Source organism: Macrobrachium rosenbergii, chromosome 50, assembly GCF_040412425.1.
Source record: "Macrobrachium rosenbergii isolate ZJJX-2024 chromosome 50, ASM4041242v1, whole genome shotgun sequence".
In the NCBI taxonomy this organism is placed as follows: domain Eukaryota; kingdom Metazoa; phylum Arthropoda; class Malacostraca; order Decapoda; family Palaemonidae; genus Macrobrachium; species Macrobrachium rosenbergii.
In genome coordinates this window covers 30323697-30342700 of record NC_089790.1, presented here as the reverse complement: position 1 = coordinate 30342700, position 19004 = coordinate 30323697, and the positions used below count along the sequence as shown (strand labels likewise).

Here is a 19004-nt window from a genome sequence, read left to right as displayed (position 1 = left end):
TTTTTCAAGAATTTGACATGCTTCATCTGTCTCATTTTAACATGGATAAAAAAGGTTAGATTTTAGTTTGCCATCATTTGGCTACAGGAACTATTATAATGCCTAGGTAATAGGAACATGAATGATTATTCCTGTTATTTTTTCTGATCTGAATGATTTTGTTGCATTAGTTATCCTCTTAATTATTATTATTATTATTATTATTATTAGTAGTAGTAGTAGTAGTAGTAGTAGTAGTAGTAGTAGTAGTAGTAGTAGGAGTAGCAGTAGCAGTAGCAGTAGTAGTAATATTTGTCAAAAGTTGTTTAATGTTAGTCTCTTGGTGAAATTGTTTAGTAAATGGAATGCTTGTCTGTTGTGCCAGAGCATTAATGTAACTTTATTGATTTCAGTGTATTAGATACCTTATATACTTAGGCTATTAGGATTCTTCAGAAATTTAGCGGTATTTCAGTCTTTTTATCTCTAGAAATAGCAAATTTGAACGAGTTGGTTAGATCGTTGGCTCCTCGTAATACATAAAGGGTATGTAGCCTACATCCGTCAACTTTTGACTTGTGGTTTATGCCCAAATTATCCTTAAAGATTAGGTTCACTTACTTACTGAGAGAGAGAGAGAGAGAGAGAGAGAGAGAGAGAGAGAGAGAGAGAGAGAGAGAGAGAGAGAGAGGCGATAACAAGCCATGTACCGGAAAAGATTTCCTTGAGTTTTTTTCACGTGTATCTATAATATACGATAAATAATATCTTCAGTAATATAGCTTCGCTCAGCTAGATACTGATACCAATAATATTATCATTATTTTCTGGACTTGAACCTTGAATCTTGAATAGCCTCGACTGTTTTGGGAACAGAGGTTTGTAATTGACAACACACGTTAAACCTCCTGCAACACAACAGAACCGTGATAGGAGAGCGAAAGTTTCCGTACCGTCCCCCATCACTGCATAACAACCCCGTATCCAAACATTTACTCCGGTCTAGTAAAAGCTACTGAATGAATGGTTTGCTTGCAGTTTTCTCACGATGCCGTAAATTATGTTCGAGTGCTCTAGATTCAGGAAATATGTCTGTCCAATTGCTTTATTATTGCTATTTGAATGTGGGATAAATAGCAATTTAACATTGTAAATAGTCGTAAAAATCTCCAGGAACTAAATGTCTAAAAATACGTGTTAGGTGACCAAATGCTTTGGAATGTTTAAGTGAACTTTTTGTTATTATTGTTGTTTATTGATTCACGTAAGTTTACCTTTGATAACTGTAAAGGTATACCTTTGGTTACAATAGCGTTCTGATATTCTTTCACTCCCCAACCTCGATGATATTAGAATTTTCTTACATAAAGTATATGAAAGCTGGAGCGCATCTTACTCAGCCAGTGCATTTGGGCAAGATAAATGCCATTCCCTTACTTTGACTCCATATGCTCATTGTATGGTTTTATGTACCACCTGAACACGAACCCCATGATGACACTACATCAGGTTTTGCTGCTCCTGGAAATTTCTCCCATTATTTTGCTACTGGATCCCCCACGCTCAGCTGACCTACTCTTACACTCCGGTAGGGTTCATTGGTACTTGGTGTATTTCCAATTAGTTCAGTGCTGTTGATATATCCTGCTTGTATTCATGTATGCACCTGTGCTTATACACTCATACATTATATATGTATGTATACAAATACATTATATAATATATATACATGTATATACATTACGTGTGTGTATGTACTGTATGTATAGGCTATTTGATAGTCCTTCATACTTCAGAAGGTGAGGGCTCTGGTTACTGTACATCAGCAAACGATCCATTATCACATATATAATGGTGTTATTCGCATATATTTCAGTCTTACAAAACACTGTGTGTTAGAGAGATTCTGTGCCATTCACTTTCCTGGTGTGTATATACATTTATCATCTGTAACCTATACTGTAATTTTTAAAAGTGACCTGCGTCGAAAACTGTTTTTTTATTATGCTTTTAGCTTGTCTGCATGTGTATATACATACACAGACACATATATATATGGTACAAAACTTCTGTGAGTAAAAGGAATTTAAAGTAGCTTAGATAGGGGCAGTTTCTTGTCCAGAAGGGATATGGTCAAGAAAGTGCAATTACGATGGGTCATTTAAAATGATCTCTAGAATTACTGGGCCAAAAGATATAAAACTTAGTTGAAAGACTCCTTGTATAGTGTAGATTATACTTAATTATAGTTAATTCAAACCAAGGCCATCAAGGCTAGTGAAGTGTAGATACGACTTTATTCAAACAATGGCCTCAGGGGCCAGGGTGGGGTTATGATAGGTGTCCACAATTTTGCATAAGAATGTTTGGGGAAAAGTGTAAATCATACAAGCAAATGCAAAATGGCTCAGGTGGCCCATTGACCTCTTATTACGGATATCATGACAGGTTGTGGCTATGATCAGCGAAGTGACTATGTGATGATTATTTTTTCTTTACTGAGCTGGGCGTATGAGACTGAAGACTTTCTTTTCTTGAGTATTTTTTAAGTTTCTTTGCTTATATCTTAGAATTCAATTTGGCGTTTCATTTTAGGATGTGAATCTTTAAAATGTGGTTGTGTGTTCTTTAAATACCTTGAATGCTAGACCCATTTATGCTAGTGAAGACATTAATCAAATACTCGTATGTATGCTTTAGGTAGGACGGAATGTGATAACGAACATTCTTTTGGCAAGCAATATCTAAAATGAAGTTCTGTGTGAAGTGAAATTCGAGACTACAATTTTACGGATAACAGAAAATTAGCCTTTAATAATTAGAGAGTTAAGCGTACCTGACGATTCGATCATGGCCAGCTCTTTCTAGCATCTAGGTAGCTTGGGTACGTAGAGAGAGAGAGAGAGAGAGAGAGAGAGAGAGAGAGAGAGAGAGAGAGAGAGCCTGCATCCTCTCTGCCACCTGGGCAGTCGACGAGAAGTTGAGTTTTGTGAGTTTCACCCCAGAGGGAGGAATGTAGCTCGGCATAGCGGATTGGATTTATACCCCTCCTCTAAACTCCACCTCCCTCCACCTCTTTAGCTTATCCCACCTCTCCCTCGCTCATTTTATTGTCTATAGGCCAAGTTGGTTCGTTTTGTTCATCCCAGAAAGCAGTTGCCCTCTTAACGAAATGCGTAGAGAATACGTTTTGGCTTTTACACCTGCGCAGTTACTTTCTGCCCCACTCTTTCCATCCTCACACATGATTTCGTACCATAACATTTTCATCTTTTTTGAAGTAAACGCCGGGCAAGAACGTACTTGGTTCACCGTTGAATGAGGCATGAACAAAGCACATGGACACATATTAAGAAATAAAATTGAAAGTCCAGAATTTTCTAAATGGAATTACGTAAGGTGAGCATTTAGGCTTAGAGGCAAAATGATTTTATTAAAATATTGTTGAAGAATAAAGGCTACAGAATTAAACCATTGATAGATTTCTTAAGCCATAAAGAAGAGCGGAGAACCCGGATGAGCAAGTGCTGAGAACCGGTAAATGATGCCACATTTCAGCATGAAGTTGATTGTGACGTCACCGAGAGCCTTTGATAAAGTGGTTAAACCTTGGTTAAAACGGCCGTAGAATGATAACAGAACAGGAACACATTCCATTACTCTCGATAGCTGACTGATAGTTAACTGATAGTTAACTTTAGTTAACACTGGATAGAATGGGATCTCTGGAGGTCAAGAATCCCTAGATTAGGCTACTCATTTGACAGGTTTTCTTCTCTCCACCGACAAGCTTCGTAGCTCTCCACTTTCTTCCGTTTCCATTGTTTATAATTGCCTCATTTCTTGTAAGGGGGCGCACCCTTCGCTTTCCTCGGCCCTGGCATGAGAAAGAATATCCCTTAGCAAAGAATTAACTAGGAAATGATCTCTCATGTAAATTGACCTTTCACAAAAAGTGTTTAGTGTTTTGTTTATCTTATTTTTGTAAGAGTAGAATCGTAGACTTTCTGGAAAGTAATTCTAACGAATTGTTGTAGTACAGTGATGTGCTGTTTTCAATGTGCAGAACAATAATTCAGGTTCACTAAATCTCTCTCTCTCTCTCTCTCTCTCTCTCTCTCTCTCTCTCTCTCTCTCTCTCTCTCTCTCTCTCTGTAAGTGTAGAGTATAATTTTCACTCATTTTCCACAGCACATTATTATTGTATAGCTAAATACTCCTGCCGTAATTACATTGTACAGTATTTGTGTGAGCTTTTTGTCTGCGTATTGCTTTTTATTGCAGCTTCTTTTCCTGCTCAGTGTACATGCGCGCCTGTTTATGACAGTGAAGTAAAATACACAGACTTTTTATTGTATGTACATCTGGCCCTTTCGTGTAAATGTCAGTTAAAGACTAGTGTTAAAGTTTTGTAATTGCTTTAACTCTTGTATTTGTGATCGTATGAACGTTGATTACATGCTGGCGTGCCTATGTACGTAGGCTATCTGCTTGTTTATATTTGATTTGTGTACACGTTTATACAAAAATAGCGTCTCATCATGTTTTTCGGAGATCTCAAACATCTGTTGCAGAATTAGTCGGACCTTGATTAACGGGATGCCAAGGTTTCCACATTCTTCATGTTCTGTCCACCGTTGCAGCAGGACGCACAACAAGAGGATTTTTGTCACTGATTTTTTTTATTTACGTGGACATGCAACGAGAAATGATTTGCATTTCTTATTTTCGTCGTGTGAATTTTCTTATGATATTTGATTACATTACGTATGTTGGATGTTAGTAATGGCGTGTACTTTATGTAACGCAAGCATTCATTGGAAAGCCTTGCACGTGTTAGTTTTGGAGATTTAAGTGATTATTCATTTGAAATATTAATTTTGCAGTTCATTCTTTACTTGAATTGTGAAATGTCTTGCCTGGGATATGAAACGTAGAATCCCCTCTTCAGTGTTCACCTTATATCTTATCTTTAACGTGACAGTCTTTATTTGTGCTGCCGTAACACTGTGCTCTGTTGACTTTAGTGTAAGGTTTGTAAGTTAAAAAGTTAAAGGTTTAGTAAACGTCGAAAGTTAAATTTTTCGTGTGTGGATATTTTCGATCTGTTGTGACTATTAAGATGCAAGCAGACTGGTCCTGCAGGAGAAAAAGTACCAGCTCATACCGTTTGTAATGTCAGTAGCAATGGTACTTCGCTTTTGTCTGGTAACCTTTACTCTCTTCCCTCACAGTTCCCACCCTCCCCCCAGCACAGTCTAGTGGATGGTGAGTAATATCCAGCGATAATAACAAGAGAAATTCTGCATTGTTGCGTTCGTCGTAGTTATAATTGGCACGGATTATTATCTACCTTTGGTTGAAGTTCCCAGTTGCTAGGGATGTAAGATGTACCGCAAGCTACGCATGGCTTTGCTTTTTTAAAGTTAACATTAACGTTATTTTAACGTTTTGAAAGTCTTCATAATGATGATTACTGGCATCACCCGTCTTAGATTTCAGTGACGAGATTATCGTTTCTTTACAGTTTCATTGTTTCCACAGGTTAATTGTTGACCTACTGACCGTTTCAGTTTTTTATTCGTGATAGTACAAGGTTCCGTAATGTTTAATTTTGGTGGAATTCCATTTTCATTAAAAACATGTTGCAATTTATGATTATAGTCTTCGATTGCTCTGCAAGTTAAGATGTAGGCCTATTCTTGTTTCTAGTTCCTGAGAGGATATAGTTACGTACGGTACAGTATTGCATGTCTGTTTCGTATTTGCAAGCTGTTTGACTCAAACGATTTCAGTGTTTTCTCGTGTAGATTCGATGTATAGTTTCGAACCTTCTTTTTTCTGGTCAAGGCTAATTTTGTTCATATTCCCTTTGGTTTTCATGAAGGAATAGTTCATTAGCCTAACACACTTTGTTCTTGCAGTAGCCTAACCAAGTTTGCTCGTGAACAAATTGCAGAGTTCATTCCATTTGCACAGACTGACATCAGAATTGAATATAGATTTTCAAAGTCCGCCTCAATTTGGTTAGTTCTGGATGAAAGTTTTCAGCCTTAGGTAGATACGGGTTCAAAGCTTTTTATTTATTTTAATTTTCTGCACCGAATAGTGGATGATAATTCGCATTTTTATGTTAAAGAGGGAAGAGGATGTATAGAGTATATTTATGTAAACTGAACTGATTTGTGTAAATTTGTTACTGTCTACTTCATCTGTGCATACTTGGTGATCGTAAGTCCTGTAGGATTTTTTGGAGTTCCATTAAACTGAGGACTTCAGTGTGTTCGGTTTTCCGCAAATTTCGGCAAGTAAAACTGATCATTACCATCATCTTTACCACAGAAGTTACCTTCCATTTGATCTGACGCATTCTGCCTATCAACATGAACTTTGCTTGTGTGGGTATGTTACTCTTCAAACCTATTTTTTTATTTATTTATTTAATTTTTTTTTTGTTAATGCAACTGTATCTAAGATTGTACAGATGCAAAGCTCAGCATTTTGTCGGTTCGGGAGAAGACGGTTATTCTGTCAGATTCCTGAGGTAGTGGTAGATAAGCAAAACTCGTTTTCAGTGAGTTTTGGAATTTTTACGCAGTATTCTACGGACTGAAGATCGTTTAACGTTACATGGGTATTACATCTGTTTTCTTCTTCCGATGCGAACGAATGAGAAAATAATGTCAGCTAGAATCGTAGTCTGCTTATGCAACCTATATTGAAATTCATATAAACGGTATGTTTGCTGGTTGAAGTCTTCATGGGTTGTCATGCACGTATTTTTAGTGTATACATATATTTTTCCTTGTTGGTTCGTGTGTTAACATACTGATGTGGCTTCCTAAAATATGGTAGTCTGTTTATAATGGATTGTAGTATTTAGTTATGAATTTTCGTCAATTAAAGATTTAATTAGCGTATTTGTAAGAACAACGCTTAAGATAGTTCAAGGATAAGTGCTGTGTATGTGTTTGGGTGGAAGGTGGCAACCTTGAGAATGGTCTTTGTCGGGGCCCTTAGGCTGTATTCCACCTACTCGACACCTCTCTCTCTCTCTCTCTCTCTCTCTCTCTCTCTCTCTCTCTCTCTCTCTTCTGTGCTCGTTATTTGTTTCATGTATCATCCATTTATAAGAATTTATTATCTACGCAAACGACATATTTCAAGTTGTAACTTGAAATATGTCGTTTTTCCCGCTTTATCCTTTTGTCCTTTAGTACCACGTTGTCATTAATTAGACATTTATATACTCATCTGTATACAGATTTCTTTGTCATGCTTTTAAGTATTATTTCCTTTGAGAAGACATTTTCACTGACGCCTTAAGTTTTGGTTATCGATATTCAGTGGAATATCTCTTTGCGTTTTAGTCTTTCAGTGTTTGTCATTGTTATTTAGTGTAGCCCTCTTTCGAAGAACCTTTTTCATTGCATTGTTTTCTCGCATTCCGTCTTTTGTTTTTGTGTATCCACCCGCATCCCTTATTATTTATCTTATACATTTCAGCAGCAAGGTCTCTTTCCTTTTTCTTTCGTACGCTCAACCGTTGCTGTATCGCATTTTATTAGGCTATTCCACATTTTTTTTTCCCATTTCCTTTAATTTCCTCCAGTTAGTTACATTCCTGCGATTTTTAAGCTCGTTTTGTGCATTTAGCGGCTCAACTTCATCGGGGTTTTCTCTGCTGATTCCTTCAATGATATTATTTTTCTCGCAACCAGTTATTTGTCTCGTCATCTAGAGTTATCCTTCCATTTCCTCCGGCTCAAGTAATTCCCCTAGTGGTACCCCTCCCCACCCCCTGCCCCCTACCACTCTCCAGTCCCCGTCCCCCTTACCACCCGTCAATTTTTCCTTCAGTGGTCCTGAAGGTGAAGCTCCGAATTCCTCAGTGGCTTTTTGTTTATTGTTGGCCTTGCCTGTCCAGTCATTCTTTCTCGCTCAAAGAGTGAACTGGTATTCCATCAGATCGCCATTTTTTATACAAGGCTTCATTTATGGGGCGTCATGGCTAAGGCACATTTATAGGAGACTTGAAGTAACTGGGGCAAAACTGCTTCCCACACACAAGCACACACACACACACACACACACAGAGAGAGAGAGAGAGAGAGAGAGAGAGAGAGAGAGAGAAATATTTCAACTTGAGGTCTGGATAGATAGATATCGTTTAAGCCAGATACCATAGAAACACCTGTGTTTTCTTCTAGTATATTACTTTACTTGCTTTTCATAATTGCGGAAAACAATATTAGAAAAGAATCATATCACCAGAATTGGCGTAATCTCCGTATCCATATGATTAAGAGAGCTTGTTACATGATAGTCATGATAATTATTATCGTTGTGTTGTTGCTGCTGTTATTGACAGTGAAATGAATCTTACCGTCATGTCATTAACAGAGAGACCCGTTATTTTGAAGATTGTATTGTTGCTCTGCATATCCTGAGACCTTCTGTATACCATTAATAATATGATTCACGAAAGTGGCGACCAGCAAAGACAACAATACCGAAGGGTCATCAAGACAAAAGGTGTTTTGCAAGTATTATTATGACAAGGGCACGAAGCTGTGTCACACGATTATGAAGGACAATGATGTTTCTTCAGACGTCGATCTGTACAGTCCGTGAGCTATCAGTGTTTCACGGTAAACTTAATCGTTTAAGAGGCTGTGGTCGGTATTTGAAACAGGAATTGTTCATGTGCTTCATTCGGGTGTAGCTAAAACTAATTCCAGTTCATCCGACAGTGGAGGCGTGAGTAATTATGTATTCTTTGTATAAAAAAGGCCGATATTTGTGCCAAGGCCAAGTTGTGCCATAACATCCATGTAACAGGGACTGAAGTGTGAAAATACAGTCGTACCGCACTTCCTTCAAGATAAGAGGACGTATATCGTTACTGAATATGTATTAGTGAGAAGTGCCCGCTGCGTAACATTTGCATTAAGCACCTGCATTAAATGTAATTTATGCATTCCTATACTGTCATACATATAATTATCAACGTATCATGCTCGTGTGCTTAATTTACGCGGCACGTATTCAATAAATTGGATATATATACAAAATACTATGCAGAAAACGTAACGGTTCCCAAAGAGTAAAATATGGATTTTTGAGTTTACATTTTACCCATACAAGAGTCTTCTTAGTTTTGTACTTTTCAGTATAGTGGAAATTAGTGTAACTGTAAACTAATTATAAAAGGTGGACTTGGTATAATCTGCAGCAGTTCTGATAACTCAAAATTATCAATTTTATCCTTAGCATCTCCTTAAGAGAGAGCGATAAAAAGTAGCAAAACTCTCAAGATGATAACACCTGGAGTTCTACAGACTGGTTATTCCCTCTTTTTGAATAATAATAATAATAATAATAATAATAATAATAATAATAATAATAATAATAATAATAATAATAATAATAATAATAATAATAATAATAATAAACAATTTAGAGGGCAGATTAAATCACTTAATAAAACTTGACTAGAATTCTGCATGAGGTATGGAGAGAATGGAGATTCCTAAATCGGAGCTCTGTTGAATTTATTTGGTGTGTGTGTGAATAGGAAACGCTTTGAGATATGTTTCTCAATAATGGTCTTATTGTAATCGAGATTTCGAATCTATGTTTTCGAAATTATCAAGATGATAATAATTATATTACTGAGGCTTAGGTAGGAAACTTTGTTCACGCGGAACAAGTAGTGTTTGATGTCGGCACTGGACGTCTTACATGAACCATATCGGATACTGTATCGTATACGGTGACAACACCAAGTTTGTAGCAGTCAACATTTTATACGTCCACTGAATTTTTGGGCATTCCAGATATCTTGTATGTAGGTTATATTTCGAACTACACACACACACATATATATGTGTATATATACACATATTGTTTATGTATGAAAGCGCGCGCGCGTGTGTGTGTGCTTGTTTTGATGTGCGTGAGCAAGTATAGGCTACGTATAGGGGTGGATTTTTCTTGCTTGCTCAAGCAGAACACTTGTTTCTACTGTGATCCCAAGGTTATTCATACCACAATATTGCTATGTACTTTTTTATGAGGATTTCTGACTGTTTCATTCACATTCAGCGAAAATTATATAGCTTTCACCTCTGTACAGATATTTCATAGGTCTTTTTCCCTCTGGTGATCGGGATAGGAGGTGATTTTGAAAAAGATCGGTGCTAGTGTTATTATTATAGATAAGTGTGACGAAAAAAATCTAAGATGACTTTATATGGAAGTATAAGCGAAAGTTCGTAATTACTCTGGGCGATTTATCGATCAGTTAAGCACTAACATATTCCAAAATGTTATATTTTTACGATACAAGTATGAATCATGTGATATTTTTACTATACATATTGCATAATATTTTTGTTTTAGTAATTCTTCGTATGGTCAGGTTGAGACTAATGAATGGCTCACGCAGTCTAAATCACGCCTTTTTGAATAGGCTTGGCAGAGTAGGCCTAAAATCGTTCGTTCATTTTAGCAGGAGGGCAGGAACTTTATAGGGCTGAGAAAGGTTAAGAAGCGTGGTATTATTATTTATTGACACTCATATTCATCAGTGATCGTAGAAACCACTGAAATACTAGAAAGTGAAGAAAGAAATTGTAAAACCATTTTAAATCCGCCAACATAAAAATGAAAGGATTTAGAGGTAAAAGCCGGTCTGCAGACATTCTGAAGGTAGCAGCTGGAGTACTTTTCTTCGTCTGATGTCGTGGGATATTGATGATTGGTGTTTTGCGTCCAGTAAGCTCTCTCTCTCTCTCTCTCTCTCTCTCTCTCTCTCTCTCTCTCTCTCTCTCTCTAAGAAGAGCTAATGCATTTCTCCTTTTTATTGTTTGTATATGAAAACAATTAAAAATAAGAGAAACTGCAAGCTGAACAATTAAAAGCTATAACAGAGTTATCCAGATGAAGGATTGATTGCGGCATATGACAGTTCATCTAATTGCAGTGAATGAACCTCAGACTCGCCGGGTTTGGTGAAAGGATTTAAGAGAGAGAGAGAGAGAGAGAGATTTGGCTCTTTGTCGTCACCAATTACTCCAGCGAAGATTGCTTAGAGAGAGAGAGAGAGAGAGAGAGAGAGAGAGAGAGAGAGAGAGAGAGAGAGAGAGAGACTTCCCTTTTCTATTGTCGTTTATTGCTTTCATTTGTTACCGAAGCGTAGATGTTTTGTGAATTAGAAAGTGAATGACAGTTGTATCTGGTTAGCCATCATCACGTGGTTTTGTCTTCTTGATACATCGAGCGCAGTGACTCGATTCGAGATGTGGCTGAACCAGAGACTATCTAATGGTACTTAGGTATGATGAGAAAACATCTTTTAATGACGAGAAGATCCTGGAGGAAATGAAGACTGATTTTTCAAGACTTATTCCATAATTATTATCGGAAGCAACGCTGGTGTGAGAAACTTGCTCTATGAAAAATTGCTTGGAAATCTTAAAATCCAGTGAAAACAACAACGGGGAAAATGCAAATGAACGAAGAGCTAGTATGTTGATAGGGTCCGTCAGAAAACGAGGATTGTTCCTGTAAAACCTTCAAACTGAAAGCACAGATTGCTTTACTCTTATATTTAATTCCAACCCGGTGTAATGCTTTCTCCCACTTTCCGCTTTTACTGCATCCTCTGTTTCTCTTTCAGTTTGGAATGAAGAGGTGCAAGGGGCAAAGTAACGAATACAAGCCGAAGTAAATAAACTCATAAAATTGGGGACGTAAGACTTATTAGGTATAAAGTTCATGTTCGCTTTATGCTGTCTCTTCCTTTCGTCCTGTGCTCCGCATGGGTATGGAAAGAGAGATAATGATGAGAGTACAAAGCAATAACGAATTAAAAAAATAATAGCATTGATACCGGACGCACGTGGTGTCATCTTCGCTAAGTATCGCAAGCCAGAGTAAGGATTTAATGGGTAATTGGTGCATTTGTCAGAGAGGGGACCGTCATTCTGGTTCGGATGATGCCATTCACCCGAGTCACGTTCGCGGATGACTTTCTCTCCTGAAGAAGTCAAATCATTTCGGAATGTCATAATGGTGTTTTGCTTCTCAAGGCGTGATCTCATGGAGGGCACAGGCGTGTTCTAACAGAATATTTGGAATTACTCCTGTAGGGGGATAGTGCCATCAGTGCACTTCACGTGGTGCACTGTAGGCATTACTTAAGGGTATTTGCAGCGTCCCTTTGGCTCCTAGCTGCAACCTTTTTCATTCCTATTACTGTACCTCCGTTCATATTCTCTTTCTTCCATCTGACTTTCCATCTTCTAACAATTGTTTCATAGCAACGGTTGTGAGGTTTTCTTCCTGTTAACACCTTTCAAACCTTCTTACTGTTAAGTTCCGTTTCAGCGCTGAATGACTCCGTAGGTCCCAGCGCTTGGCCTTTGGCCTAAATCTTATATTTTATCCATCTGTTTGGATGCATCATGTATATTTATTTTGGCTTAATATCTTTTTTGCAAACTTGTGTTGTTTTTATTACCCTTTTCTCTTAGTGTCTTCCATTTTTGCCCTTTAGTTCCGAAATGGTGTGAGTTTTGTGAAAGTTTCTGGAAAACTACTATGGTGGTAGTTTGAAAAAGGTGTCAGTTATCGACACTTACTGCCTTCATTCTCAAAGGCATTTACGCAATAGTAGTGTTGTTCTTACGTTTAAAGCTGTGTTGTAGAGAATCTGAACGCGATAGAGCTGCCCAATTCATTTTACAGGTCTTTTGAAAGTCCAGACCTCCCGGTGCCTCTCCTTTCATCTTTGGCGACCCGAGATAGAAAGAGCCATTGTGCGTGTCTGTCAAGAGGAGCATTATGAAAGGGAGCTGAGACCCAATATTGAAGGTATTTTATTTGAAGGCTCAGCAGTTCTTTCATTTAGAGACGTCCGTTCAGAAGTGACAACTCCAATTACTGTTATGAAATAATGACAGCGAAGACTGCAGGACATTTTATTGCGCTACATACACCCTTATTGTCTGGAGTTGGCGTAAATTTAAAATGATTGAGTACATTATTCATAAATAACCTTAAAGTGGATGTGTTTAGCGTTAATTTTCGATTGATATATCATTGTTCATTAAGAAAATGAAAACGATAAATGTGTATCTGTAAAAGAAAAGTTTTGAATGGAATTTGAAACTTGAAGGGAAAATTCTGCATTAATGTGTAAGATAATGCAAGAATTTCTTACATCGACACAAGCACATTAGTTATCACTTCATTTTGTAACTTCATCAAAGTCAAGAGGTGTTAAAGCTAATGGGCAGATTATTTTTGAAACCGTTAAAATTTTGTAGCAGGAAAAATAAAAGTCTTATCTCCTAAAAGCTGACTTCATCTTTGGCCTTCATGGTGTAGCTGCTTGGAGAAAAGTAAGAACTACGATAATTAAGTATTCCTTTTTATTTATATGATATAAAAACCATCTTGACTTGTTGGTTAATTTTTTCCTGTTTAATTTTTCCTTCGTTTTAAACATTCCTTAACATTGGTATATACCCGTCCTCTAAAGGTAGCTATGAGGGCGTCTTTTTTATTCCAATTTTTTTCCCACAAGATGGTGGGACTATCTTCCACATCTGTACTCATAATTAATTTTTCCCTCCGGCTGCATCGAGAAAGCCTAGGTGGCTGGCAGCATCCGAAAAAGAGAAAGAGAAGCTACTCTACCTCTTGTGTGTGCCGGGCCTGATATGTGGGTCACGTAGTATCTCTTTTTCTTACCAGTCAGCCAAGGAGGAGGAACTGCCTCTGCTGCTGCCTTCGTCCGTTTCTTGCTGCTTACCGGATAGCGAGAAAAAATTATCCATGAGAGAGAGAGAGAGAGAGAGAGAGAGAGAGAGAGAGAGAGAGAGAATGTGTGTATGTGTGTGTCAAAAGTTACAAGTTTTTCTTTCTCGATGCTGCCTGTGGATGACTTCTTAAAATCAAAGACAATTTTTGCTGCTTGACCAAGGTTCTTGGAAATGACTAAAAAAAAACAATAATATATATATATATATATATATATATATATATATATATATATATATATATATATGAAATAAAATACAATAAATCTTCAGTTCTCTGGATCGATCGCGTTTTGAAATTCCCCGACCACGATTCCCGCGTAGCTCTTCCACCATATGAAATTAATCACTGAAGGAAGGGGAATTATATGTTAGGAAAATACGGTTGTTAATCATCGAAGGAGTACCTCTTTGTGGAATTTGACTACAGTATATGCATACACACACACGCACATATGTATATATATCCTATATAAACACATATATATACATACATACATACATACATATATATAGGTGTGTGTGTGTATGTATGTATATGTATAGGCTATCCTGGTGTGTTTGTGCGCGCTTGTATGTGTATGATAGGGACTAAGCGAGCAAAGACCAAATTGGGTTTGGCCATTGTGAAAAAGAAGAGATGTAGGGATTATGGACAATTGTGCCTCATTAAAGGCGGAGGTTGGTCTTAAAGGATATGAGAAACGATCAGCCAAAATTGAAGAGAATACTTCCAAGTGAAATCAAAATTATCGAAATTCAGAGAAGAAAGGACCCAAGGGAGGAAAGGTAACATACGCTGAGACATTAATAGTGTGAAAAAGTTACTCAAGCCTACCGCAAGGATGTGTTCGAGTAACCACAAGTATTTAAGGGGTTCTCTTTGTGTCACACTGAACGCTGAAAAAGGGTGGAGAGTGAAGGACTTTTCAGTGGATGTGAGAAGAGAGGAGTCATTCTCGTCATTGCATCATTTCGATTTTGGTCAAGTGAAAAAGAGTTTGTTTGCATGTAAGCTATGCAGATATTAGCTTCTACTGGTTACGGAAGACATGTGTACATAATATTATAAATATATAATGTTCAGGCTTCGATGTCTGTTCACACACAGCCTCAAATAAGCTTGTCAGATCTTACGTACGTGTGTGTGTGTGTACTCATGCTATGGTTGGTTGACTCATGTTATTTGCTTCAGGGCGTGTAAGACAAGTACACAGTTACAAAAGTTCATGTATGTATATATATATATATATATATATATATATATATATATATATATATATATATATATATATATATATATATATATATATATATATATATATATATATATATATATATATATATATATATATATATATATATATATATATATATATATATATATGCGTGTGTGTGTGTGTGTGTGAAGGAATTTCCCTTTCGCCTGTTATACAACGACTTTCGTCAATTGCTTACATCAATACTAGTCCGTACGGAGACTTGCTCCTACCCGTTCACCTCTAATATTAAAACAAAGCCCCTCCGGATTGCGAGAGACCAGCAACAGTGAAACTCCGTGTTTTGTTCTGCTCAGTAGCGTTTTCCTAATAAAAAACACAAATGAGATTTTGAATAAAGGATCCATCTGCGTGATGATGCGTGCGTATGAGACGGAATAGTAGCCTATTTTCAAGTAGAATGCGAGAAAATAAGAATATAAAGTAGAGATGATGAGAGTGATCGGAAGTTACATAAGTAAGTTTTGTGTGTAAATGGAATGGAAAAGTGAAAAAGAGGATAGTAGATGTTTCGTAATTAAGGCAAAGAAGAAACAAGTTATGAGAGCAACGATCCAAGAGCGATGCATAGTTCTGTGAATTGCGTTGGCTGTGAGGTGGAAGGCTTGGAAAGTGATGTTGCAAGATATGCTTAATGAACTTCGAAATAATAAAGAAATAAACAGAACGACGGAGTTAGGCCAGAACCTGTAAGTGATGGGAAAGTTACACATGTGTCTGCTACTAATATGTGTGTATGTTTGTGTATACGACAGAAGAGTTCAAAAGGTGTGTAGTAAGACCACTGTTCGTTCGTTCGTGATCCCCACGAAGATCACGAACATTGCCTCATTTGAAGTCATTCTTTTGTGTGATGATGCGATGCAGTGATTAAGTCTTGATTCTGTCGAGGTGCTCTGTCTTCTGTCGAAGTTCTGCCATCTCGTAAAGAGGAGTCTGTATTGGAACTTCCGATGCCGAGTTAACCAATTACTGGATTGGTATACAATCCCAATCACGTTTTTCTCGTCACAACAAAGCTTTCGATAGGCAATTCACTCGGTCCAGATTGACTTACCGAGTCGAATCCGTATTTATGCTACAAGAGTAGGGAACTCTTTCATTAACATTCAGTCCAGATTGGTTCTATCTCAACCACTTCCTTTCCCAATCACATTTGTGCGGTCGTAGTCCATTCACGAAGACCATACCAGCTTGGGTTAAATTAGGGGTCGCTCCGCTTACACGTTCATTTATTGAGCAGAGAGCGATGTTGCGTGATGTATGGAAGTTGAGTGTGCAAAGCCACGTTGTGTGCGTACCCCGGGGCGATTTGTTATAGTTGCTGTGATGGTTCCTTGTGGCGAGTAACCTATATCGCTAACATGAGTTGAAGGCAACTACCTCGTGGGCATCGTATTTCCCAGAGAACGGTATTACCCGTGTTTCGTTCTGTATTGCACAATTCTCCATACTGCTTCGTTCCTTGCCGTGGTTTGTGGCGAATCGGAATTAGATTAGAAGGCGGTAGCTTTGTTGTGAATTGAAGACAGTATTTGTGTATGAGAGAGCGCGCGCTCGCGCTTGTGTGTGTGCGTGTGTGTATGAGAGAGAGATAGGGAGAGACGAGGAGAGGAAAAGGCATTTGCCTTTTGATGCGCTGGTATCATTGCTTCTTTTTCAGTATTTACATTGATATAAGTGATCTACGCCACTCCCTTTTATATAAGAACCAACTTGTTCACCTGTAGGTTTTTCAGCCTGCTGATGATGAACAAACTGTTGTAAGTAGTGTCAAGGTTTCGCTTGACTGATTGTTGTAATTGATACAGTATGAATGAACGATTTTCACATAATTTTGTAAGGCCGTGTCACTTTGACTTCATTATTTCAATTTTCTTTGATTGTGAGAAGTGCCCTCTTGTGAGAAGTTTCATCTTCATTTTCTTCAGGAATATTTCATCCTTCCACTACCCTCGAAAAGTAGCGCCTTTATAGCCAGTTTTGGGTCCCAACAATTTTTTTAATCAAGTTATTTTCTGTTTTTGAGTTTACCTTACTTGTTACCGAATTTTGTCATAGTAAGATTTTCTGTGTAAATTCTCTAAATTTAAGATTTAAGGTGCCAACTTCCTGTTTTTCGTATAATTATGTTTTCTTGTGATATGCTTTCACTTCACGTTCTATTGTCATCATAAAATAGAGTCAGTTGATGTACTTAGATCAGGAGCCAAATGATTTCATCCTTCATTCTTTTACATATTTATCCACGTGTGTTATGTTTACTTCTGCTGTGATATAACATGAGATTGCATTGTAACTCTGTAGCGCATACAATAATGCTTGTGAAGCTCAGAGTGAAAGTTGCCTAAAGACAAAGTAAACTGCGTTCCCACGCTCGTACATTGGTGGTTGTTGACGGCAGAAAAACACGATGGAATTCATCCAGCGCAGCTAAAAGAAATCCAAGCAGCTCCGTTCAATTACATTGTTCCGGTAGGACACCTCAAGCGGAGCGGTTGAGGTCATGACATTCAGTCGTTATCATCTTGGGTGGTATGGCGATGGATAATAATTAATGGCTTGGATAATGAATTATATATGTCATCGTCGATTATTTTGGGCTGTAAAGATGTGGAAATGGGGCGAGAAGGAATGTTTAACAAGGCAGTAGTTGACGTGAGTATATTCTTGTCTTAAATAACGCAAAGAATTCAAGTATTATTTTTGTGGGTGAATGGCGTAGCAACTCCTTGCGGTCTACCGGACGAAGATGTGAGAATTACGTCTTTTTTTTCATTATTTTGTTGCTTTGGTGAGAAGATTTTGATTGTTATAAGCTCAAAAATTTGCCGTTTACAGGGATTAGAAATATTCAAGTGTGCTGATGAGGATTGTTTTAATTGAGTTGAGTATTGTGCACGAACGGGGGAAAAAAAGCATCGGGTTCATCTCAGAGGATAAAGTGGCAAATTTAGTGTGTTGCTGAGATTGTCTTAATTTATCAACATGCTTTAATTTTTTTCCCACTTTTCGCGTGTCCGTAAGTGTGTTTTGGGTGTTGCCCTAACTTCCCAAGGGTGAACTGTGGGCACTGAGAATATAAAGGACTTAAGATGAGGGCATAGCTCGCATATTTGTTCAGTATAAAACCAGTAATTTTGTTTGTTTCTTTTATTCTTTTATTACAGTAAAGTACAAACGATGGCACAAACGTATACCATATGTACCAACCTAAAAAACTTACTCTAAAATGATTTCCCTATCCGCTTGAATGCCACGCATTTGTCACAGATTGGAGAGAGATTTATTGTACAGGATTTCTCCTGCCTTTACATGAACGCACTTAACGACGTCCAAATCAAGTTGTTTGCGACGAATAGAGCTTATTTTCATCAAGAAAATTTCTCCCCCTTTGTTGGCCGCACACCGCTTGAACAGCCATGAATGAACTGTGGTTGAGAATGCGTCTCGCTGAAGACCCAACTGGCCACAAACGTCCCTCCTCTGCTTCTCTCCTCCTGGATTCGTCGCCATGTCTCAGCTGACCACGAGAATGAAGTTAGACAAGGCCTCTCTCTCTCTCTCTCTCTCTCTCTCTCTCTCTCTCTCTCTCTCTCTCTCTCTCTCTCTCTCTCTCGGCATTACTCTTCTCGAGCTTGGGTTCGTTTTCTCTGAGGTTTACCTCAAGATAGGGAAAGTTTTAGGCTTAGACACTGGCTCACTAAATAAAAAGAAGTGGATGTGGGTTAAAGTTTTTTGTTTTTTGTTTTTGTACTTTTATTTATTTGGTTTATTCTGGTGTACCTATCTGATATTGTTGTTTTGTTAAAACAATGTCACGTTTCGTGACAGATTTCTGAAAAGACAGAACTATTTGTCGGCGGTTTTAAAGCTGAACTACTTGTTACTGGTTGTGACATTACAGAATGGAAGA

At 37.7% G+C, this 19004-nt stretch overlaps 1 protein-coding gene across 1 annotated transcript in view; it reads left to right on the top strand.

Moving 5' to 3' along the window:
• LOC136832805 (uncharacterized) overlaps positions 1-19004 on the top strand; it is a 186584-nt gene that overhangs the window by 10790 nt on the left and 156790 nt on the right. The gene's annotated exons all lie outside the window — the stretch shown is intronic.